This window comes from Marmota flaviventris, chromosome 1 (assembly GCF_047511675.1).
Source record: "Marmota flaviventris isolate mMarFla1 chromosome 1, mMarFla1.hap1, whole genome shotgun sequence".
Taxonomy (NCBI): domain Eukaryota; kingdom Metazoa; phylum Chordata; class Mammalia; order Rodentia; family Sciuridae; genus Marmota; species Marmota flaviventris.
Window position 1 is genome coordinate 5,352,490 of NC_092498.1, and position 24,699 is coordinate 5,377,188.

Here is a 24,699-nt window from a genome sequence, read left to right on the forward strand (position 1 = left end):
AGAGCTTTCACTGCTGTTATTTTCATGTGATATTTGGAACAATCACAAAAATAATGCAACAGTTAACACCCATCGGTAAGAACAGGAAGCTGAAATGTTGTTGCTTTGGTTTCTTACACATGTATTTGGAAGAAGTGAGACAGTGCTAAAGGAACATTAAAACTAGAAATTTTAGACCACCCTATCTGGGCTTTCATAGGTAGAATATAGGCAAAGCTCTCAAATGTATAGGGTGAGCCAAAGACCTTGATTCAAGTAATTATTCACCTTTTATAACAATAGCTTTATTCAGATTATTGAAATGATCTAATTCACATGGGTGGGTAACTGTTACCTTAAGAATAATCAAGTCAGAATGCTCATCTGGAAAATTTGGCATTACATTTGAATGCATGTTATTAGTTTTGTTGTTGTTGTTTTGTTTTAAAATCTTAGACATTTTTCTGTATTGAAATCAAATGCACTTAAAATATTTTTTATTATTTATTGATGGAACTTTATTTATTTATTTGCTTATATGTGGTGCTGAGACTCGAACACAGTGCCTCACACATGGTAGGCAAGCGCTCTACCACTGAGCCACAACCCCAGCACCATGTTAGTAAGTTTTGAACAGTATAATGCTTAATGGTACATTGCCTAGTCTGAATGTACTTAGCCAGATTAAGACTTAAGACTTGATGGACTAGTGAGAACCTTCTCTTTTGTGGATTACTTTAAGAGTAGTTTTGGAAGTAGGTTTTTTTTTTTTTTTTTCCTGTGTGGCTGTGAAATTATTACAGGGAAGGCCATGAACTAAGGCTAACATGAACTTTATAGTGTTGCACTAAGACCAGAGGAAATTAGTACACATGGTGATATTTATGACAAATACAGAAAAATAGTTGTGTGCATATGCATAAATAGATCTTCTGTAGTTGTTTGCTGAGAGGATAGTTAAAAGGAAGGTTACCTCACCTCTCTTTTCTGGATAGAAGGTACTATTTTTACTTTTTATAAATGTTACTAAATATTTAAATAGTATTTAGAGCTCAAGGCTTTGCTCTGTCCTTGGGAGAGGACTGCTGGCGTCTTTGGGAGACCAGCATTTCTTTTAACTTCACCTAGGCATTAGTATTATATAGACCCAATCAAATCAAATACTGAGAGAATGCTTGCAGCAGGTAGGTGGTTTGTAGATGATAAGGGCACTAGTGGCAGCATTGTCAAACCTTTATCTTACCACTAATTTAGTCAATCAAATTTATAGTAGTGTTATGTTTATTGCCATTTCTACTGCTTTTTGTTTATTTTGTTGTTTTCTCCTTTATCAGATAGACACTGGATGAACCATGTAGCTAAAATTTGCACTTAAGAAAGAAAGATTGTCTGACTGACAGAATTTCAAACATATAACAACACATTTGTTGAAAAGGCTGTGGGGAAACGGATATCCTCATGCTTTGGTGGTTGGAATGCAAATTGTTGCCAATATTCTGGAGGCAAATTTGGTGATCATCATAAACTGCATATGCATGTAATCTTTGATTCGTCTAGAAATCAATTCTGAACATGCCTCCAGTAACACAGAAATGTGAGCAATTAGCATTGTTTAATTTGTAATGTATTATAAAGAACATAAATGCCCATATAGTTAGGTTACCTAAATGGTTGAATAAACTATGGTACAGCCATATAGTGGAATACTATGTAGATATTACTGAGTAATATCTGTGACCGGGTGAAGAGTGGTTTCCATGATATATTATTAAATGAAGAAAAAGTAAAAGAACATTTGTAGTGTTGTACTCTTTATATAAGAAAAATGAGATCTAAGAATACATGCTTAATAGTGGAAAAGAAGCTCGATAAGGATACACCAGAAACTAAACATACTGGTTACTAATGAGAGGTAAGAGAGAAAACAGGTGGAAAGAAGGGAATCAAATAAATTACATGTAGACAGTTAGAATTAGGTTTCTCAGTGTTGAAGAAAGAAACTACAAGTAAGAAAAAGGTAAATGCACTTGTGGTATTGAAATTGTATCGGAAGTAGAACATGGTTTTTAATATTTATACAGATATCTCTGTACATAAAGTAGGTTGACACCCAATTCGTGTCTTCATACATGTATTTTGGATAATGATGTCTGTCACATTTCACAGGTTTGCTGTGTTGTAAACCCATTTTTTAAAAATTAATACTTTTAAATTAGGGAGTGTGAAATTTTACTATCTTAAATTTCAATAATTTTGATTGGGATTGAGAACTAGTTGTAAAACTCATGTACTACTTCTATTTAGATCTCCTTTTTGCAGAAAAAAATTTTTAACCTGTGACATTCATTAAAATGAAATGCAAAAATGACCTGAAGTTAGAATTTGGGTATTCAATCTAAGGTGAGAGAACAAGATAGAAAGCTCAGGAACAGGGGTTGTATTCTTCCATAAAATGTTTTGATTGTGCCCATCTTTTCTTAAGAATGCATCCGTATGCATTCTCAGTGAAATGTGTGATGTTTCTCTCCTTTTGATAACTTTCTGTTGATCTCCCTGTGAAGGCTATAAGCCCTACAAGGGCTTGGGCAGCATCTATTCTGGTTTGTTTTTTTTTTGTCTGGTACCTAATGAAGACTTGGAACATGAGAGAGTCTTCTATCTTGAAATAGCTAAATGCATGAAAGGAATTTTCCACTGAAGGGCAAATTCCAGTGCATGAGTTTGAGTGGGGAGGTGTGTCATTCTGGCAGTTAGTGGATAGAGACTAGGGCCACTGCTGAACAATTTGTAACGAACAGCCTCCCACAACAAAGAATTATCTAGCTCAAAAGTCAGTAGCGCCGAAGTTGAGAAATCCTTGTTCAACTGCCGGTGTTACTACTTTTATAAGATTAATATGTTTAATATAATGTGTGTGTGTGTGTGTGTGTGTGTGTGTGTGTGTTTATTAATTTCTTTAATTGGGGCTTGGACCCAGGGATGCTTTACTACTGAGTTACATTCTAAATACTTTTTAAATTTTAGGCAGGATGTGTCACTAATATGTCAAAACTGGTCTCGAATTTGGAATCCTCTTGCCTCAGCCTCCTGAGGCTCTGGAATTATAGCCATGTGCCTCTGTACCTGGCTCATAAACAGTATTTTCAATGGGAGGAAATTAGAAATTTTGACTTCTTGGTCTGTCTGTGATACTCTTAGCTAATGTCAAATAGTATCTTCCCCAGTCATATTATCGGTTGATACTAAAGATTCTTCATCTGCAGAGTTAGAAATTATTTTCTTTTTATCCTAAAATGCAGTGGCTATGAAGAAGATACCAGCAAATCTTGCATGAATTATTTCATCACAGTACTGAGTGCAAGGTCTAGTTTTTGCAAGATAATTCAAGATAGTTGTTTGACCTCAGAACACCATTAGATATATATACATGTAAATATACATTTAGGCATATATGTGTATATATACCTAAAAGTTAATGTGTTTGTTTCCTGTTACCATGCCAACTAAACCCTGATTTTTAAAAATTAATATTTAGTTTTAGGTGAACACAATATCTTTATTTTATCTTTATGTGGTGTTGAGGATTGAATCCAGTGCCTCGCGCATGCCAGGCGAGTGTGCTACCGCTTGAGCCACATCCCCAGCTCAAACCCTGAAATTTTTATGTAGGAAACAAAGTCGGGTGGAAACAAAGAAGAAATTGGATATTTCTATTTTAGAAATTGAAAGTTTTATATACTTACGTAAAACCCTTGTGAAAATTGACGGTCCTGTTCATCTATGGAGACCTTGACCTTAAGACTTTTCTCCAAAAAAGTCATAATTTATATTTTAATTTTTAGGTTTAAATAAGTTTGGCTTAAAGAACTTGAGTTTGTGATGAGGAGAATGTTATTCTTTGACACTAATGGATCTCTTGGATGTATTCTGTGGGGGAGGGGCCGAGATTAATACAAAATGATATATCTGTAAAATACCTTTTGAAGATTGCATAGGAAACAGTTTGTTTTTTTTTGCCTCTATGGAATATTTTCTATGTCTGTAGCTCTGTATATAAGGTGACTTTTCATTGCATACCCTTTATTAAATTTTGAATTTTGAACTATGGTAATTTAAAAAGGACTTAGAGACTGCTTTTGCTAAAAAAAAAAAAAAAATACTGATTCTTCACTTGTGTTTACAGATGTTTACCTGATATCTCTGCCTGCATTTTGCATCTGTTCCCTTTGTTCCAAGCCAGTCATCTTGGATTTCAGGACCAACAGGTCTGATTGATGACATCTTTAGATGACTCTACCCCCTCAGGCACCAGCAATTTTTAAATTTCTGCTGATAAGGCCCTGCCTGACCATTCCTGAGATAGTGGTCAACCAGACCACAGTTTGCACACTTCTGATCCCCCTTGTGTACATAATCTAGGAGTTCATGTCAGTATCCCCATATGCAGAGCTGGAAATGCTGTGCCCCATGTCTTCTCAGTGTGGCCGTACTGATTAAAGCTTCTTTCTTGTTTTTTTTGCTATTACTTTTTGCCTTTTGAGTGTGTGGCCAACCTACTTTATTGGGGTCACCAGAGATGGACCTTTGTTAACAGTAACATATTTACTCCAAATTTAACTTTCAGCAGTTTCTAATGTGTCCTAAAAATGTTTTTTTAAATTTATTTATATAGCTTATGCACTAATATGTACATGTTTTATTACTTAAAATTATTTATGTTTCATGTAATATAGGAATCTAATTTTGTTTTTTCACATGTGGAGAGCCTACTCTAACTACACCATTTATTGAAATATCTTTTCTTGTGTTCCACTTATTTCAAATATAACTTGCATTAGATAGCAAATGTTCACTATATGTATGGGTTTTTCTAGGCTCTTTATTTTAGTTCATTTTTATACTCATGTATCCAGTGATAATGTCGTTGCTATCATGGTTACTATAGCTTTATGCAAAGTCTTAATATTGGGTAATGAATGTGTAACTTGTACCTTCATCTATAGCAGAAAACTTAGAACAGACCTTCCACTGAGAATAATTAGAATTGTTATATAAAATAGTTTTCCAAAGAGATATTTAAAACAACAGAAAGCTAGTACAGTAATAAAGACTTGAAGGAATGAGAGCTCCCAGGGTTGTACATGGGTCAGTTTGACATGAGTATTTTCCCCTGGAGGCATTTTTTCAGTTCATGAAAAAACAGCTGAGATGTTGCAAAGCTGAAAAAAGTTTTTGGCAGTCTACAGAGCTGGGATGGCAAAAAAGAGTTTTGGTCCATTACGTACTATACATTTCCATTTGGGACCCTTGAAGACTATACCAGAGATCAGCAAATTATGGCCTATGGGTCAAATATAGTCCTCTAGGTGGTCCACAAGCTAATAATAGTTTTTTACATTTTTTCAAATGGTTGGGGGGAAAAAGAGATAATGAATTTCATGATACATGAAAATCATATGAAATTCAAGTGCTACTGTCCAAAAATAAAGTTTTACTTTAAGGAAGCCACAGCTGATTAGCATACTATCTGGGTCTCATGTTGCCACTACATGTATAGAGTTGAGTTGTTGCTGCATAGATCACATATACTTTGAATTGTTGATTGCATACTGCAAATTACAGTGATGAAGTTTTAATTTTTCAAATTTTGAATGCCACATATATTGTCCTTGTGTCTTATTTCTTTTATTGTCAGAGCATGCCTATCATGTTTAAAGGAGAGAAGTGGACTTCGAGTGGTAGTGTTTTTGAGGCATAGCAGAGTGGATTTTATTGTCATTAGATGGGAAAGCATTATATTTATTATACTAGAACAGCATAGGTGTGTAAAATAAGAATAAATATGTTAATAATACTGTACTGAGTACAATGTTATCATTTCACAGGAATATAGAGGTCAGAAGGAATAGTTAATTAAAACAAAATATGAGCAGGATTTCTTTCTAAAAGTAAAAAAATGAAACTTAGACTGTAATTAAAATAAGTTTCTAAATGGCTCATTTGTTAGCCAAACAGGGGGAAAGAAAAACCATTTTAACAATTGTGAGGTAATGAAATTGTGTTTGAGTATGGCAACTAAAGATATGTATCCACAGAAAATAAGCTTGCTGAACACTCTTTTGCACGAGAGTAGTTACTTTAAAAGTTAAGGAAATTGAGAGCAATGTGAAGGGTCATTTTAAAAACAAAGCAATGGATTTCCAGTAGTGTTGTAGACTTTTGGTGAGTCAATAAATGCTACCAGTTCTGCTCAGTTGTTATTAATTCCAGCAGTCAATAATGAGTTTGAAGCAATTGAAGACTTAGTTTTTATGAAATATCTATGAGAAATATCTATAAGGGAAAACATGAGAAATTGAGAAAATGCTAGTTCATTACAATCTGAACTGGAATCTTTTGAGATGTGTTGTAACAGATATCGGTAAGAATAAGTGTGAAGCAGACAAAGATGTCAGCTGGACAAATTTATGTATGTATGTATTTTTTTTATTAGCACTTAATGGTCATACATACTACATCTCACCAAACTCAGATATGCATGGAAATCGATTCCAATTCATTATTCCCACTTTTCCTTCCTTTTCTTCTCCCACCTGCCCTTCTCCTTCCTCTATTCTATTAGACATCCTTGTGCTTGTCTGTTAATTTGTATTTCATTGATTCCTTATGCAATCTATCCTTTTCCTCCCACTTTCCTTTATTTTACTCTAGTTTCTCTGTTTTAATTCGTATTTAGTCTTATATGCTTCCGCATATGAGAGAAAACATTTGACTTCTGAGTTTCTGAGTTTGGTTTATTTCATTTAGCATCATATTCTCCATTTTTATCCATTTGCCACCAAATGCCATAATTTCATTTTTATTTTTATTTTTTATTGGTTTTGCTGGTGATTGTACCCAGGGCCTTGTGCATGCTAGGCAAGCACTTTACCAACTGAGTTATATCCCCAGCCCAATTTCCTTCTTTTTAATGGGTGAGTAGGACTCCATTTATTTCTGTTTATCTGTCTATCTCACAGTTTCTTAATACATCAGTAGGGTAAATTTATAAAGCTTGTTAAAATACAAGGTGTTTAAATCAGACATGGTGGCACATGCCTGTAATCTCGGCAGTTTGGGAGGCTGAGACAGAGGATTGCAATTTTAAAGTCAGCCTCAGCAAATTAGGCCCTAAGCAACTCAGCGAGAACCCTGTATCTAATAAAATATTAAGGAAAAAAAAAGGGGCTGGGGATGTGGCCTAGTGGTTAAGCACCCCAGGTTCAATCCCCTGTACCAAAAAAAGAGAAAAGAGTAAATAATAATAAGTGTTTAAAACCTGTGGTTATATGTTGTATAATTTGTTAGCAGATACTTTGCAGAAAATATTTAAATTGGTCATGTATTAATAAATTAATAGTGTTAACAATGAATTTGATTTATTCTTGTGGATTTACTGTTAAATTCTATTAATTTTTTTAGATATGAGTGAATTACTCTTCTACACAATTGGATGACTTAGTGAAGTTTTATAAAAAATATTTATTTTTTAGTTGTAATTGGATACAATATCTTTATTTTGTTTATTTTTAAGTGGTGCTGAGGACTGAACCCAGGGCTCGCAGGTGCTAGGCGAGCGTTCTACCGCTGAGCCACACCCCAGGTCTTTACTGCAGTTTTCTTAGCTGAGGACCAAGATGAATTTTTTTCTGAATGATAAAATTGCTCTCAAACATTATATCAAATACATGAGCTTGCAAGTTATGCTTCATTGCAGGCTTTGTAGTATTCAGTAAGAATTCAACCTGAAATTGCGAGGATAAAGAAGTGCTTATATGCGAAACTTACACTACGGTAATATCATTTATACACTGTCTACTGTTATTTGAATCACAAATAATAGTGATCCACTTTAAACAGTTCAGATGCTGTCAGAGTTTAAAATAAAAATCAAGGTCTTCATGCCTAAATAAATTGACTGGAGGAATCTATTCTCAAATGATAGATCCTGTAGCACTTTAAGACCTTAAGGTAAATAGAAAGGAAATTTCTATATTTCAGAATGCATTTAACTTTGTAACTGAGGCGCTTCAACCTATCTTTTAATTGAAAGTGATTATTTTACAATATAGTGGCATGGTAAAAGGTCGAGAAAACAGTGTAATAAATTTTATAAATACCTTTCAAAGATGAATATGCTTGTTATATACTGTTGATATTATTAGTTGACAGCATTTTTGCTTAAAATGGATATGTAAAATTTCATTATAGATAAACATGAATAGATTTACATCTATAGTCAATTTTTATGATAGGTAAAAATGGCTTTGAACTTCAGTAATGTGAAATGTTATCTCGCCTCCAAATTCCACTATTTTTAATTTGATATGTTGTAAAATATTTTATGCAGTTATCACAATTTGAATAATACAATCAAATTTGTGAAAATTTGTTTTCTTTCTTGTTAAGTACATACATTGATAATAGTGTTGATTTTTTTTTTTCCCCTCTTGTCTCACAAAGCCTAAAATAGTTAATATCTGGACCTTTTCAGAAAAAGTTTGCTGATCCTTGGTTTCCACCCTTGAAATAAGGGAAAGCTGGGGGGAAAAATGTTTCCACAAAGTCTTGAAACCCAGCTTCAGATCAGCTCTTGTATACATTGAATTAAAATGGTTTTCTAGGGTTAGGGTTAGGGTTGTGGCTCAGTGGTAGAGCACTTGCCTAGAACTTGTGAGACGCAGGGTTCTATTCTCAACACCATGTAAAAATAAATAAAATAAAGGTACTGTGTCCATCTGCAATTAAAAAAAAATAGTTTTTCAAAAAATGATCTTCTAGGGCTGGGGTTGTGGCTCAGCAGTAGAGCACTCACCTAGTAAGTGTGAGGCCCTGGGTTTGATCCTCAGCACCACATAAAAGTAAATAAAATAAAGGTATTGTATCCAACTACAACTAAAAAATGAATATTAAAAACAATGATCTTCTACAGCCTGAGTGCCTATCTGAAGAAAAAATGAAAATCTCTGGTGGAAAATAATATCATCCAGTGCCTCAAAATTTCTCTACAACTTTAACAAAAACAAACAGAAAGTTACCATGCATACTAGAAAACAAGATCAAAGTACTGACAATCGAGACAACAAACAATAAGAAAATGTCTTCAGGTTTCTTTTGGCCCTTTATATTTTCACATAAAAGTATATATTTTCAAAAACATAATGTAGAGAATAGGCTTGCAGTGGTATTCTGAAAGCACAGAAAGCACTAACTTTAAAAGAGAATATTGGAGAATTCAACTACATTAGTAAAATAACTTGTTAAAGATACCATATGCCTCAGGGGTAGATTGCTTGTCTGGCATGTGTGAGGCCATGGATTTGATTATTAGCACCACAAAAAACATAGAAACAAAAACACCCATAAAAGTGAAAACTTGAGCCATGGAGAGGAAGAATATAATGGCAATAAATTTGGCCAGATATTTGGATTCTAGAATATGTAAAACAACTTGCAGATCAATAAATAGAGCAAGGACAGCCCAGTATTGAAATGGGCACAAGATCTAAACAGGTGATTTACTAATGAGATAATTCAAATGTCCACTAAACTTGAAAAGTTGCACAGTCCCATTAGTAGTATTTATGAAACACAGATTTGAAACTGTATTGGGATATTATTAGTAGTTGTCAAATTAGTGTAAATTAAGTCTGAATGTATTAATTGGGTATGGTTCATTGGGAACTTTTATGCAACTTGTGTGAAAGATTGATAGTCACATAGGAAAATAGACTGTACTTATCTATCTAGTGAAGTTGATGATTTTAAAGACCTAGCAATTCCATTCCTGTTTATATACCTTAATAACCCAGTGTTTTCAAAAATTGTGGTCCCAGGATTCTTTTGTATCTTAATACTCTTAATTTGAAACACTATTGTTTGGCTTAATTCAGAAGAGTTAAATTCTATATCTGCTTTTACATTTAGTGTGTTGAAATATGTTCTTTGGTTGGAGTATATGAACAAAATCCAACTTCACAAAGGTACACCAGAAAAAATAAAAAGTATTTTAGTTAGCCTTGTTAGGATTATGAATGTTTTTGTTTGATTCTACACCCAAATTAAAAAGTGTGAGTTTTTACAAGATTTGATCCATGGTGGAACCTGCACCCCAATCACTAAACTTTTTCTCTCTTCATCATTATAATCTGTAAGAATGTCTGGAAATTTAAAAAGATCTTTTATCCTCATACGACTTTATAACATGATTAACATTTTATAACATGATTAAGATATGAAGGCTGGGGATGTGGCTCAGTGCTTGCCTGGCATGTGTAAGGTCCTGGGTTCAATCCCCAGCACTGCAAAAAAATTTTAAAAAGCTATCTTTGGAAAATATTGGTTAATTGAGTAATAATCCAGATATTCCAACTTTTCATAACATTTAAGCAAAAATTTGTATTTTTATATAATCTTCATTTAATCTTCAGTTTCATCAGAAAAGTCTTTAAGTATTGATAAGCAGTCAAGCTTATATTGGCAGATATAGTTTTCAAATTTTGTTATTGGCCACACATACTCTTTGTTGATTTCCTTGAAGTGAGAGGTTGTTTTAGTCAGTATTGAAGAAATAGCAGATAATCTGAATAAGTATTACCTTTTGTTCTTCCTTGTTCAAATGGTAACTCAATTACAAAAGTGCTTGGAAATCCATTGTGCTTTGGTGTAACAGAATTGCTTTATGCTTTCCCTTTTTTGTCATGCAAATAATAATGATACATGTATTCATGGATCAAGACTTAATTTTTACTGCTTTAGCAATGATGATCTTTTTTTTAAATTTTTAATTTTAAAAGTTTTATTTTTTGTGGTGCTGGGGATTGAACCCGGGGCCTCATGCATGCAAGGCAAGCACTCTACCAACTGAGCTATATCCCCAGCCCCTATTTTTAAAATTTGTTCTTTTGAGTTATACAAAACAGCAGAATGTATTTTGACATATACATACATGGAGTAACTTCCCATTGTTGCAGTTGTACGTGATGTGGAGTTACACTGTTAGTGTTTTCATACATGAACATAGGAAAGTTATGTTCAATTCATTCTATTGTTCTTTCCCATTTCCATCCTCCTTCCCTTCTCCCTATTCCCCCTGTCCAATTCTGTGAACCTCCATTCCTCCCTCTCCCAGCCTCCACATATCACCAGTCAGCATCCACATATCAGAGAGTACATTTGGCCTTTCCTTTTTGGGATTGGCTTATTTCAATTAGCATGAAAGTCTCCAGTTCCACCAGTTTTCCGGAAAATGCCATAATTTCATTCTTCCTTAAGGCTGAGTAAAATTCCATTGTGTATAGGTACCACATTTTCTTTATCCATTCATCTGTTGAAGAGATCAAGGTTTGTTCCATAGCTTAGCTATTGTGAATTAAGTTGCTATGAATATTGATGTGGCCACATCACTATAGTGTGCTGATTTTAAGTCCTTTGGGTATATGTCAAAGAGTGGGATAGCTGGGTCTGATGGTGGTTCCAGCAATGATGATCTTAATGAGACATTAATTTTTTACTGCAGTCATAGGGCCATTTGGGAATGTAGTAACATCTAGTATAGTTTGATACCACTTCCTTTGATTTGTAGAATGACAGCAACTGTTTTACCTTTGACAGCTTTCATAGAACCATGTGCAAATATGAACATGATAAAAGTGGTAAATATCTTATTTTGAAAATAGCTTTGGCCTCACAAACTCTGTTGAGGCTAGTTTTAGTGATCTCCTTTTAGGGATCTGTCAAAATCTTTTAAATGAAATTTTGGGATCCACATTTATTTATTATTAATTTAACTTTTGGTGGTGCCGGGGATTGAACCCATGACCTTGACATGCTAAGCAGGTGCTATGCCACTGGGCTCCATCCCCTATGTGGTCGATTGTTTGAGAACAACTCTAGAAAAGTGTTTGCCGGTGTGTGTCAGAATTCACGCATAAGATTGTATAGGTTGAAGCACTTGGCTAGCCATCTGGGGAACTACCTTAATTCTTAGCAGTGTAAATTACAATGTGACTAAAAACTGAAATCGTGAAAGTGTTAGAAGATGCCATTAGGATTAGTTTTCACATTGGTCTTTTAGTGGAGAAGCCACTCTAAATGCTACAAAGAACTCTGGCCTTTCAGCCACACATTTTTGTGATTTGATAGAGATTACTTAGTAATATTCCTTTGTACAGGTGGATCACAGTTTTTGAACCAATTGCTTATTGAAAGACATCTTAGTGGTGTCTTAAGTTTTTGCAACTATGAAAAGGAAAACCTATGTACATTTTTATGCAGAATTTTGTCTGGATGTATTTTCTCATATTAACTCATTTTGTAAATAAAGAGCTCTTGATTGCTTGATTGTATTGTGAAATGGTGTTTCTCCCCCAATGTGGATTGTCTTTTTCCTTGATAATACCATCCAAAGCACTACATTTTTAAAATTGTATATGTAAAAATCAGTTTCTCTCAAGGTGATGGTTCTTTTGGTGTTTAAATCTAAGAAACTATTGTCCCAAGGCTGTGAAGACTTCTCTTTCCTTCTGAGAGTTCAGTAGTTTTAGCTCTTTATATCTTTTTTTTTTTTTTTGTGCGGGGGGAGTGGTACTGGGGATTGAATCCTTTACCAGTGAGCTACATCCCTTGTCCTTTTTATTTTGAGATGGGGTCTTGCTAAGTTTCTGAGACTGGCCTCCCATTTTGCAGTCCACCTGCCTCAGCCTCTCAGGTTACTCTTGATTTTGTGCCTGTCTGTGTGATGTATTTTGAGTTCATTTTCTTTCATGATGTGATGGTCCAACTTTATTCTTTTGCATGTTATTATCCAGTTTTCCTAGCAAAATTTGTTGGAAAGGCTGTTCTTTGCCCCTTTAGTTTTATTTATACTGTCTCAAAAATTATTGGCCACAAGTGTAAGGGTGTATTTCTGGATTTTTGGTTCTGTTACATCTACAGTATATATGTTCTTGCCACACTGATTGATCACTGTGCTTATGTAGTTAGTCTTTAAAATAGGACATGTTCGTTTCTCAATTTGTCTTTCTTTTTTTTATTATTTGTTTATTTTTTTTGGTAGCAGGCATAGAACCCAGGGTTGCTTAAACACTGATGCACAAACTCCAACCCTTGTTATTTTTTATTTGAGGCAAGGTTGCTAAGTTGTTGAGACTGGCTTTTGAGTTTGTGATCCTCCTGCCTCAACCTCCCAAGCTGTTGGAATTACAGGTGTGTGCCAAGCTAGGCAACTTTGTTTTCCTTTCTCAAAAATATTTTGGCTGTTTTGAGTCCCTGAATTTTCATCTGAATTTTAAGGTCAGTCTCAGTTTTTAGAAAAAAGCTGCATAGGGTTTCGATTGGTATTGCTAGTTGAATCGAATCTGAGTACCAAATTGAGGATTATTGGGTTCTGAACTATGAACATGAGATTTCATTCTGTTTATTTAGGTGTATTTTACTCTCAAAATGTCATATGATTTATGTGTGCAGATCTTATGTACTCCTTCTGTGAAGTTCACTCCTAGAGTATTCCTTACTAGAAAAGCTTAGTACCACAAGTGTTTTGGATTTCAGATTTTGGAATATTTGCATATACATATGAGATATCTTGGGGATTAGACCCAAATGTGAGCTCAGGATTTTCTTGTTTCATATTCATCTTATGCCCTTAGTCTGAAGGAAATTTTACATAGCATTTTAGAGTGTTTGGGAGACTGTTCTACCCCATTCTTCTATGAGGTTGACTATACTTTTCACAAGTGAGCAGGAACCTGTGGTATTTATCGAAGTATTTTCCCTTTGTTTTCTTTTAGATATAGTTTTCATGTTTTCTTTTAATTATAGTTTTATGCATTAATTTAAGTGTTTGATTCATTTTGAGTTGATCTTTGTATATGATTACAGGAAAGAATCTAGTTTCATTCTTCTGTGTTTGTGTATTCAGTTTTGCCAGTATCATTTTGTTGATGAGACTGTTGTTCATTCAGCATATGTTCTTAAAGCCTTTTTAAAAACATCAGCCAGGCACTGTGGACACCTCTGTAATCGCAGCTACTCAGGCAGGATGATGGCATGTTTGAGGTCCCCCTGGACAACCTGTCTCAAACAAACACACAAACAAATAAATAAAAATAGCTGAGCTTGGTGACACATGCCTGTAATACATCCCAGCAACTCTGGAGACTGAAGCAGGAGAATCACAAGTTATAAGCCAGTCTCAACATCTGGCTGAGTGTATGTGAGGCACTGGGTTCAATTCTCAGTAGTTAAGAGCCCCTGGGTTTAATTCCTGGTACCAAATAATCAAAAATTTAAAAAAACTACAAAAAGAAAAAGGGCTGGAGATATAGCCCAGCGTAGCACATTTTCATGGCTTGCAAGAAGCCCTGGGTTTAATTCTTGTTCTTCACCCCCAAATCAGCTGGCATTGCTTATGAGGGTTAATAATGGGTTCTTTTTTCTGTGTTATTGGTCTGTGTGTCAGTTCTTATGCCAGTACTGTGCTGTTTTGACTAGTATAGCTTTTTGTTTGTTTGTTTTTTAAGTTGTTCATAGACATCTGTTTGTTTGTTTGTTTATATGTGGTGCTGAGAATTGAACCCAGTGCCTCACACATGGCAGGCAAGTGCACTACTGCTGAGATCCAGCCCCCCACCCCTACTCCCCCCCGCCCTTTTTTTATACTGGGAATCAAATGCAGAGGTGCTTAACTACTGAACCACATCCCCAGCCCTTTTTTATAAATTTTATTTAGAGACAGTGTCTTGCTCAGTTGCTTAGGCCCTCCCAAAGTTGCTGGGCCTGGCTTTGAACTCTCAGCCCTCCTATCTCAGCCTCCTCTGCCACTGTGCCTGGTTAGTGTAGCTTTTTGATATGTTGTGAAATCAGATATTGGAGTGCCTTCAGCTTTTTTTTTTTTTTTTTTCCAAGATTATTTTGGGTTTTCTGGGTCTTTTGTGATTCCAAATAAAATTTAGATTTATTTTTTTTCTACTTCTGCAAAGAAAGTTGTTGTTGTTTTGAGGGGGATAGCTGTGGATTAATAGAGCATCTTATACATGATGGTCATTTTGACTATTTTTCTGATCCATGAACATGGAATGTCTTTAAAAATTTTTTCCTCTCATTATTTCTTTCATTAATGTTTCCAAATCTTCCATTGTAGAGATCTTTTATTTATTTTGTTAAATTTATTTCTAAATATAGTTTTTTATAACTATTGCAAACATTTGTTTTTCTTGATTTTTTTTTTCCCCTGTCCATTATTGGTGTGATAAAGTCGTATTTTTTTGGTATGTTGATTTCATATCATGAAAATTTTCTAAATTCATTTATGAGTTCTGACAGCTTTTTAATGGAGAGTTTGTTTTTATCTATCTGTAAAATTACATCATATGTCATATGGATAATTTGACCTCTTTCCGATTTAGATGCCCTCTATTTCTTTCTCTTACTGAAAATACTTCTGTAATTTATGAAATAAAGAGTGCTGAAAGTGGATATCCTTGTCTTGCTCCACATCTCAGAGAAAATGCTTTGAGCTTTTTCTCTTGTTAAGTATGGCATTGACTGTAGGCTTTTCATATATGCCTTTTAGTATTTTGACATATGTTCATTTCATACCTAATTTTTTGAAAGTTTTTGTCATGAAGAGATTTGGATCTTATGCTTTTTCTGCATCTGTTGAGGTGTTCATATGTAGTTTCTTTATTCTCTCGGTTTGGTGTATTATAGTTATTGCTTTGTGAATGTTAAACCATCCTTGTGTCCCTGGGATGCATTTCACTTGGAATATGAGCCTTTTTATGTACTGTTGGGTTTGAATTGCTGACATTTTGTTGAGAAGTTTTCTATCTATATTCATCAGAGATATTGGTCTGTAGTTTTTTCCCATATCTATCTATTTTATTTATTTATTTTTGTGTGTCTTTGAATGGTTTTGTTATAAATATAATGCTGGTCTCATAAAAATAATTTGGCAGAATTCTTTCAATTTCAATTTTGGAAATAGTTAAAGAAGTGGGATTAGTTATTTAAAGGTATTGTGGAATTCAGCTGTAAAGTTATCAGGTTCTGGGCTTTGGTGATCATTGTTGTTGATGGGAGACTTTTAACTACTGGTTCAATCTCATTATTATTCTGTTTAAATTTTATGTTTTAATATTTTACATAGATAGAATATATTTTATTTTTAATATTATTTAGTCTTGGCAGATTATATTTGTTCAGATATATCCATGTTTTCTAATTTTTTAATCATAATTATTTATGTCATTTCTTATGATCTTTCGTATTTCTGTGGTAACAGTTGTGAGATCTCTTTTTTTCACTTCTGATATTACTTGTTTGGGTCTTCTCTATCAATCTTCGTAAAAGCTTGTCTATATAAAAAACAACTCTTTGTTTCATTGTGTGTGTGTTTTGTTTTTCATGCTAGGGATTGAACTTAGGGTGATTCACTACTGAATCACATGCCCAACCCTCTTCTATTTTGAGACAGGGTCTCTTTAAGTTACTGAGTCTGACTTTAACCTTGTGATCCTCTTGCCTCGCCTCCTGAGTTGCTGGGATAATAGGCATGTGCCATTGCATCCAGCTGATCTTTTGCATTTTTAAAATTACAATTGTATTTTATTTATACTCTAATCTTGTACTTCTAACAAATTTTTTTTTCATGTCCTTGAGGTGCATTGTTACATTGTTAATTTGAAATATATTTTCTGATATGTATTTATTGCTATAAACTTTACTATTAGTATAGCTTTTTATGTATCTTATAGATTTTGATATGCTGCATTTTCATTGTCACTTATTTAAAAAATATTAAAGTTTGCTTTTAACTTTTTCAGTTACCCACTGGCCATTTAGGAGCATGTTATTCAATTCCCATGTCTTTGTTTGTTTTCTACTTTTCTAGTTTCTCATTGTGGTCAGAGAAAAATACATGATATGAATTATTCATTGAGAGTCAGTGTTTGGCCTAACATATGACCTGTCCTGGGGAATGTTCCCTGTGCAGATGAGAATGTACATCTCTTGCTGTTGGGTGGTATTTTCTACAAATACCTTTTAGGTGTTGTCACTCAATATTGTTCTTTTTCAGGCATTCCGTAGATTTTCTTTAAATTGAGATCTACTTCTGGAGAATTATTTTGTTGTGGATATCACACTGCCTTGATTTTTCATGTTTCTTGATATCTGCATGTCTAGAGCAATAGTTTCCTCTTTCAAGTTTAGAGTAGCTTCTGTAAGAGAAGACTTTTTCATATAGGGTTGGGTATATATAGGGTGTCGGTTGGGTAAGTCCTTTGGCTTTGGTATTAGATGAGCTCAGAAGCATAGTCCTTTGATGTCTTCATCTGTGAGGGCCTCCGTGATCTAGACCCCAGCGGTTCATGAAGGTAGTTGTAAGAGTTTTTGGATGTGGGCTGTCAGAGGTGTGTGTTGTCAGGCCCTGGTGAGTCTGTCATCAGTGGCATTGTGGCAGATGTGGTCCTGGTGCTGGGAGGTGTGGAGGAGAATGTACTCAGGCTCTGCAGGGCAAGTACGTGTGATGTCATTGGTTGTGGCACCCACGACTATGATATCAGAGCCATGGGGGATACATAGGGTACCTTTCCCCGTCTCTTCGGTTGCATGTGAGAGATGCTTGGGCTTTTGGTGCAAGCAGCTATGGTTCTGGAACTGCAAGATGCCAGGGCTTTTGTCACCACCAGTCATGTGGTCCTCAGGTTTTGAAAGGTGGAGGAGACCTTTCCCATGTCCCTACAACACCAGGGCTTCTGGTGTTGGCAGCCACAACATGTCTGGGGCTGTTCCCAGGTCTGTGGGAAAGCATGGGTGGCACTGCTGTTTGTGGTGCTGGAGCTACAAGATCATAGATCAGGTCTTTTGTAGGCCCCACAGGCGAGTGTGGGTGACATCAGGTCTCCTAGCATTGGCAGCTACTTTCCTGGAGCTGTGGGATCCTGATCGGACTTTCCCCAGGTTCCAAGGGAAAACCTCAGGTGATGAGGGAAAACACAGATGGCACTGTGTCTTGTGGCCCTGGTAGCTGCTGATGTGGAGGGGTCTGTTTTCTGCCTGTGAGGTACACATTAGTCCAAGGTATCTGGTGGCCCCAGGATGGCCACCAGCACTGGCTACTGTAGCTTGAGTTTTGGGGTTTAGTGACTTGCTCTGGTCCCAGTGGGATGTTGTCTGGTAGTTGGGCCTTGCCTGTGTGCTGCTGCGATGGGGTTGCTGGCGTTTTCTGCTTTTCCTCCCCAGCCAGAAGCTGGGGTGGAGGCTCTCAGTGGTTCCTTCCTTTCTCTGCTCCACCTGTGAAATTCCCTGGGTGGTTGAAGGTTCGTGTCATTTTCCTGCTCATATTCAGGGTTCTCCTGCAGTCTTCTCTGCTATGAATGTAGCCTTTCCTTTTTTGCCCTGTTTCTTCTCATGATAGAGGCTGATACTGTCTTGGGTCTTATTTCCTTTTTATTCTTTTTCATTCTGTTTTAAATGACATTGTCCTCTTAATCTCATTAATTCATTAATGGTGTATAGAAATAGCTGGCTTTTCTGTATAGACCTTGTATCTTGACGCTATTAGCATCTTAGCTGATTTCTTCAGATTTCTGTATATGAGATCATATTACCTATAAATGCAGCTTGTTTTCTCTTTTTCAGTCTTTTTCTTTCCTAATTTCTCTGACTAGAACCTTTAGTACAATGTTTAATGGAAGTTGAAAGAACAGATATTGTCTTTTACCTGAAACCATGTGGGAAAACTTTCAGTTTTTAACCATTAAGTGTAATGTTTGTCATGGAATTTTTATAGATGCCTTTTCTTAAGGTGAGGAATTTTACTTTGCATCCTAATTTGTTGAGCATAAAGGCATTTTACTTTGTCCAGAGTTTTATTCTGTATTTTTAAAAATATTTATTTTTTTTTAGGTGGACACAATATATTTTATTTTTATTTGGTGCTGAGGATCACACCCAGTGCCTCACGCATGCTAGGCAAGCGCTCTAACTCTGAGCCACAATCCCAGCCCTTTTATTCTGTATTGATTGAGATGATAAACTTTTCCTTTGATCATGTTAATGTAGACTGTACATTGATTGAGTTTTGGTTGTAAATCAGACCTGCATTCCTAGGATAAATCCAGGATAAAAAAATCTAAATAGATGGAGTGAATTCCTTTTCATGGATCAGAATACTTAGTAATGTTAGGATGACAGTAGTCTCCGAGTTGATGTACAGATTCAGACAATTGCCATACAAATTCTACCTGGCTGTTTTGGTAAAAACTGACAACATTTCTCTTAAAAGAATCAAAATACAAGGGACTTAGAATAGAAAAATTCAGGGGACTTTCTGGCTTTGTTTTGTCAGGTGTTTTGAATTTTGGTAATGCATTGCTTGGCAGGGAATTAATGGAATGGGTCATGGCTAAACTGGCACAGACTCTTCCTGTTCTTATGATAGTATGATTTCCTGAACATTTTCTACATGCTCTTAGGATAATTTCATGAGGTTTTGAATGATAAACACATGTACACTTTGGCCACCCCTATATCCGAAAATCTGAAATGTCAAATACTCCGTGTTGGAAACCTTTTCAGTGTCAACAGTGGAAATTTCCTCACCTGACCTCATGTTGTGGATAGCATACAAAACAAAGGTGCAATGAAAATATTGTATAACTTATCTTTAGGACAGTCATGTTAGGTGTATATGAAGCAAATGAATTTTGTGTTTAGAGTTGTGTCTCATCATTCAAATATTTTGATTATGCATATGCAAGTATTCCAAAATATGAAATAAATCCTTCATCTTTAAAACATCTTAGGTCCCAGATATTTCAGATAAGAGACAACCAACCTGTGTTTGTTTGTTTGTTTTTTTTTTTAGAGAAATGCAAATTTATTTTTTTTTAATTTTTTTTTTTAAACCTTATTTTATTTTATTTTTTAATTTTTTTTATTGGTTGTTAAAAACATTATAAAGCTCTTGACATATCATGTTTCATACATTAGATTCAAGTTGGTTATGAACTCCCAATTTTACCCCAAATACAGATTGCAGAATCACATCGGTTACACATCCACATTTTTACATAATACCCTATTAGTAACTGTTGTATTCTGCTACCTTTCCTATCCTCTACCATCCCCCCTCCCTCCCCTCCCATCTTCTCTCTCTACCCCCTCCACTGTAATTCATATCTCTCCTTGTTTATTTTCCCATTCCCCTCACAACCTCTTATATGTAATTTTGTATAACAATGAGGGTCTCCCTCCATTACCATGCAATTTCCCTTTTCTCTCCCTTTCCATCCCACCTCATCTATCTGTTTAATGTTAATCTTTTCTTCCTGCTCTTCCTCCCTGCTCTGTTCTAATCTGGAAATCAGTATGGAGATTCCTGGGAAAGCTGGGAATGGAACCACCATTTGACCCAGCTATTGCCCTTCTTGGACTTTTCCCCGAAGACCTTAAAAGAGCGTACTACAGGGATACTGCTACATCGATGTTCATAGCAGCACAATTCACAATTGCTAGACTGTGGAACCAACCCAGATGCCCTTCAATAGATGAATGGATAAAAAAAATGTGGCATTTATACACCATGGAGTACTACGCAGCACTAAAAAATGACAAAATCATAGAATTTGCGGGGAAATGGATGGCACTAGAGCAGATTATGCTTAGTGAAGCTAGCCAATCCCTAAAAAACAAATACCAAATGTCTTCTTTGATATAATGTTTGTTTGTTTTTTAAAGTGTTTTGCTGAAGAGTTTGCTAAGCTCCTTTTGTGTCACTGTGAAAGTCCTACTCTTCATAATAATTTTTTTATGTGTAATTTTTTTGTATAGATGTCTTTAAAGGTTGTGTTAGCTTTTTTCCTTATAAACATGGAACTTAGGGTAATCTATTGGTACCTACATTTTACCATTTCTTGTGCAATATAGAATCCTTAGTTTGTGTTGATTTGTAGCTTATTCCATTTTTGTGTTAATTTTTTCTATATTTACATTGAGAATAATATAGTATAATTATTTTTGTTCTAATTCTTAAATATAATTTAGAAAATTCAAGAGGAAAAAGCAAAGGCCCCTTTTATCACTTGTATTTCTATCATTCCTTTGTTTCTTCTTCTTTCCTGATCTGCTGAGACTCGGTCTCTGTCATTTTCCTTTATGACTCACTAGCTTTTCTAACCATTGTTTTAGTTAATTGGCCTTATGACTGATTTTTAGTTTTCTCTCATCAGACATTTTGATGTTCCCTTGTATTTTGATATGAGGGTTTTGCTTTGTTTTGTTTCTTTTAAGATAAATGTCCTTTTCTTCCTAAAGGACATTTTTACTGGGAATAGAATTAAGTGTTGACTGTTCTTTCAGAACTTGAAAACTGTTGTGCTGCTTCATTCTGGCCCATGGTTTTAGGATCTGAAATCTGCTGTGATAGTTGCTTTTCACCTGTGGATATGGTTTCGTTTCTCTTCTCTCAAGGTGTTTTAGTTTAATCTGTAGTTTTTAAAGTGTGTGATATATTTCAGCATGGATATGTTTGCATGTATCTTCTTGGGGTTAATTTAACTCCTTGAGTCTGTCATTCAAGTTTTTTTTTTCTCTAAATTTGTGAAATTTTCACTCATTATTTCTTAAAATACTTATTCAGCTTCACCTTCTCTCTTTTCTTTTGATACTACAATAACAAGAGTACCACATCATGTTTGTTATGGTCCCATAATTCCTTTCATCTCTTTCTCCCTTTTTATATCTTTTCACTTTCCTATTTTGTAGTTTCTTGATTTCATTGTTCAACATATTTAGTGAACATTTTGTTTGTAAGTGTATTTTTCAGTTGTAAACTTTACATTTGTTCCTTTTTCATTTTCTTTGCTGAGATGTTACATTTTTCATTTATTTCAAAAGCATGTTCATAATTACTAGTTGATGATGGTTTATAATGTATGGCTTGAAATCTTTAGCAACTAACTGACATTTATGAATTTATCAGGATCACCTGTGTTGTCTTTTCTCATTTTTTCGAGAGTTTTCTTGTTCTTGTATGGCAGATTTTCTTTTTTCAATTGAATCCTTTGTATTTTGAGTATTATTACAAAACTCTTCAGGATTTATCTGAAATCATGATGGGTTAAGTGGGTCCTTCCTGCCTTGTTACTCCCAAGAATGAATAGTAATTCTGTTTCCAGATAGGGCTCCATTGGCTCATGGTGGGAGGGAAACCTAGGGAACACGGGGTAGAAATGACAGTCTAGATTCTCCTCTGTACTTCTGCATCTGCTGCCTTCCTTTTTCACTTAACCCTCACTGGTACCAACGTGGAGGGTGGGCACATTTCACATGGGCAGTGGCTTAAGTTGTAATTTTCTGGTAGACTTCCCTTGCTGCCCTCTGCTGCATGGGGAGCAGGGGCACCTCTGTATCATGTATTGATTCCAGGCTGTCCACTGCCATTCTGTCTTACCATCATCCAGTGGACATACATGTCCATCTTGCCCATCTGTGGTATCACTCTGTCTGGGTGGGAAACAGATTTAAGATTCTCTAAAACGGCAGTGAATTAGGGCTTGGGCTTTTTCTGTGGTGTTTGGCTTATCAAGGTTATCAAGGCTGGATTCACATTCCGTATTGCATTGGTTGATTATTGGTTAGCAGGTTTTTGTCTTCCTGCTTCTTTGACTAGAAACAGCAGGCCTTTTGGAGGCTATTATGTATGTGCAAGCCTGTTGGTGTTTGAGTTGTTAGCCTCTGCAACACCTCTTCTTGTATTTGTGATTTAGAGAGGAAACTAGGGATTGCGTGCTCTTTTTCCTTGGGTACCTGAGTTCTCCATTCTTGCTCCCTTTAGTTGTCTTCTTGTGTTTGTCTTACGTATCACCTCCAGGGTTTTTTAGCTGGTATTTAATGGAAGGAAAAGGGAAAATGTCTCTTATTTGGAAGTAGAAGTCTGCATTCATTTTTACTCCCTTGCTCCTGAGTAGAGAGTTGTTGGTGGACACACGTTCATTCTCTCCCCATGTGGGAGCTGTTGCATCATTTCCTATCCTCTCATGAGAAGGCAGGTGGCCACAATGTTGTTCCCATGTGCATGTTGTTATATGACTACTTTCAGGGTTTTAGCAGTCTGACTGTGATTTGCCCAGTGTGATTTTCTTTGTATTCATTCTACCTGGGGTTTGGTAAACTTCTTGAAACTGTAAATTGACATTTTTTCATCAAATTTGCGAAAAATTCTACTGACTAGCCCTCCTACGTACCTACTTTCCTTTTTTCTGTTCGATTATCTTCTCTTCCCTAACTCTAATTTCATGCATGTTAGTGCATTTGATGTTGCCTCATAGATTCCTTAAGTTCTGTTAATTTCTTCTTCAGTATTGTTACTTTTAGTTCCTCAGAATAGATCATGCTGTTGATTTAATTTCAAGGTGAGTAACCATCTCTTCTGCCATATCTTGTTTCTTGTAAAGCTATTCACAGAAATTTTAATTTAAATTAATGTACTATTTACTTGTGGAATTCCTCTTAGGTTTTATTTTGTACCTCTTTGCTGCTCTGCTCCTGGTTGTGACCAGCTTCTTCTGTATGTTGTCCATGTTTCCAGTCGTTGCTTTGAAGTTGTTGCTCATCTTGCCATTTGTTGAGTACTTTCCCCCTAAACAGTGGGTCCTGTTCTCCTCAACATGTCTGGAAGTTTTAAATCTTGACCATTGTTGATGAAAAGGTGCTGGATCCTGCTGTTTTGTTGTAGTCAGTGTCAGGCTTTGTTCTGAGAGGGTTATCAAGGCTGGATTCACTTCCGTATGATATCCTAAGTTTGGTTAGCTGGCAACCTGTGAAATCTCCACTGAATTTTGTCATCAGTTCAGTTGTTGCTTCCCTCTGAGCTACTTAGGGCCCCTCTGTGGATGTAAATTTTAGGGCTGTAAGTGATTTGAGAGTTTATTCAGTTTCTGTGGTTCCCTCTTTGTAAGGATTCCCTTACTTTCCATCCTTTCTGGCATGTTGAACCTTATCTGTCATATCAGTAGTACCACTTGTTCCTCAAGTGTACATTTAGGGATTGTCTTCAGCTGCAAATCTGTCTAAATACAAGTCTTAGCCAATGGTCTTTCCTTCTTTCAAATGTCAAATATCCATCTTCCCACTGCACACTGCACTCTTGATTATTCCCAAGTGATTTCAAGTAGTTAGATTTTTCTTTAATTGGATAAATTTTATCTTCAGGAAAGATATTCTGGTGTTGGCTCCTCTGTCAATACCTAGTTAGTAAATGTATTTCAGTACATTCTTATATTAAAGTATTTAACATTATTATTAAATGTGTTCTGACAAATATACAGTCATGTAACTGTCCTCACAGTGAGAATTTTTTAAAGAGTATTTTCATCATCCTATATATTAGCCATCATCATTGCTATCGAAATGCCGGAGGCTGATGAGTTCTAAACAAAAGAGGCTGTCAGTTTGAAGGAGGGCCAGCTTGGCTGCATCATCTCATAGTGAAAGGCACACTGCAATGGACAGACAGGAAGCCAGAGCAAGGGGAAGAGTTAGTTCTGTGATTTCCTGCCAGGGCCCATCTCTTAAAGGTTTTACCACTTCTCAAAACCTCCATACTGGGTACTAGGTACCAAGCTCTCAACACCTTGGACACACTCAACTCGTGCAAACCATAACACTCCATAA

The 24,699-nt window shown here is 35.5% G+C and overlaps 1 protein-coding gene across 12 annotated transcripts in view; it reads left to right on the plus strand.

Moving 5' to 3' along the window:
- The window catches only part of Kmt2c (lysine methyltransferase 2C), a 266,426-nt gene that overhangs the window by 100,479 nt on the left and 141,248 nt on the right, over positions 1–24,699 (plus strand). The window lies entirely within an intron of this gene.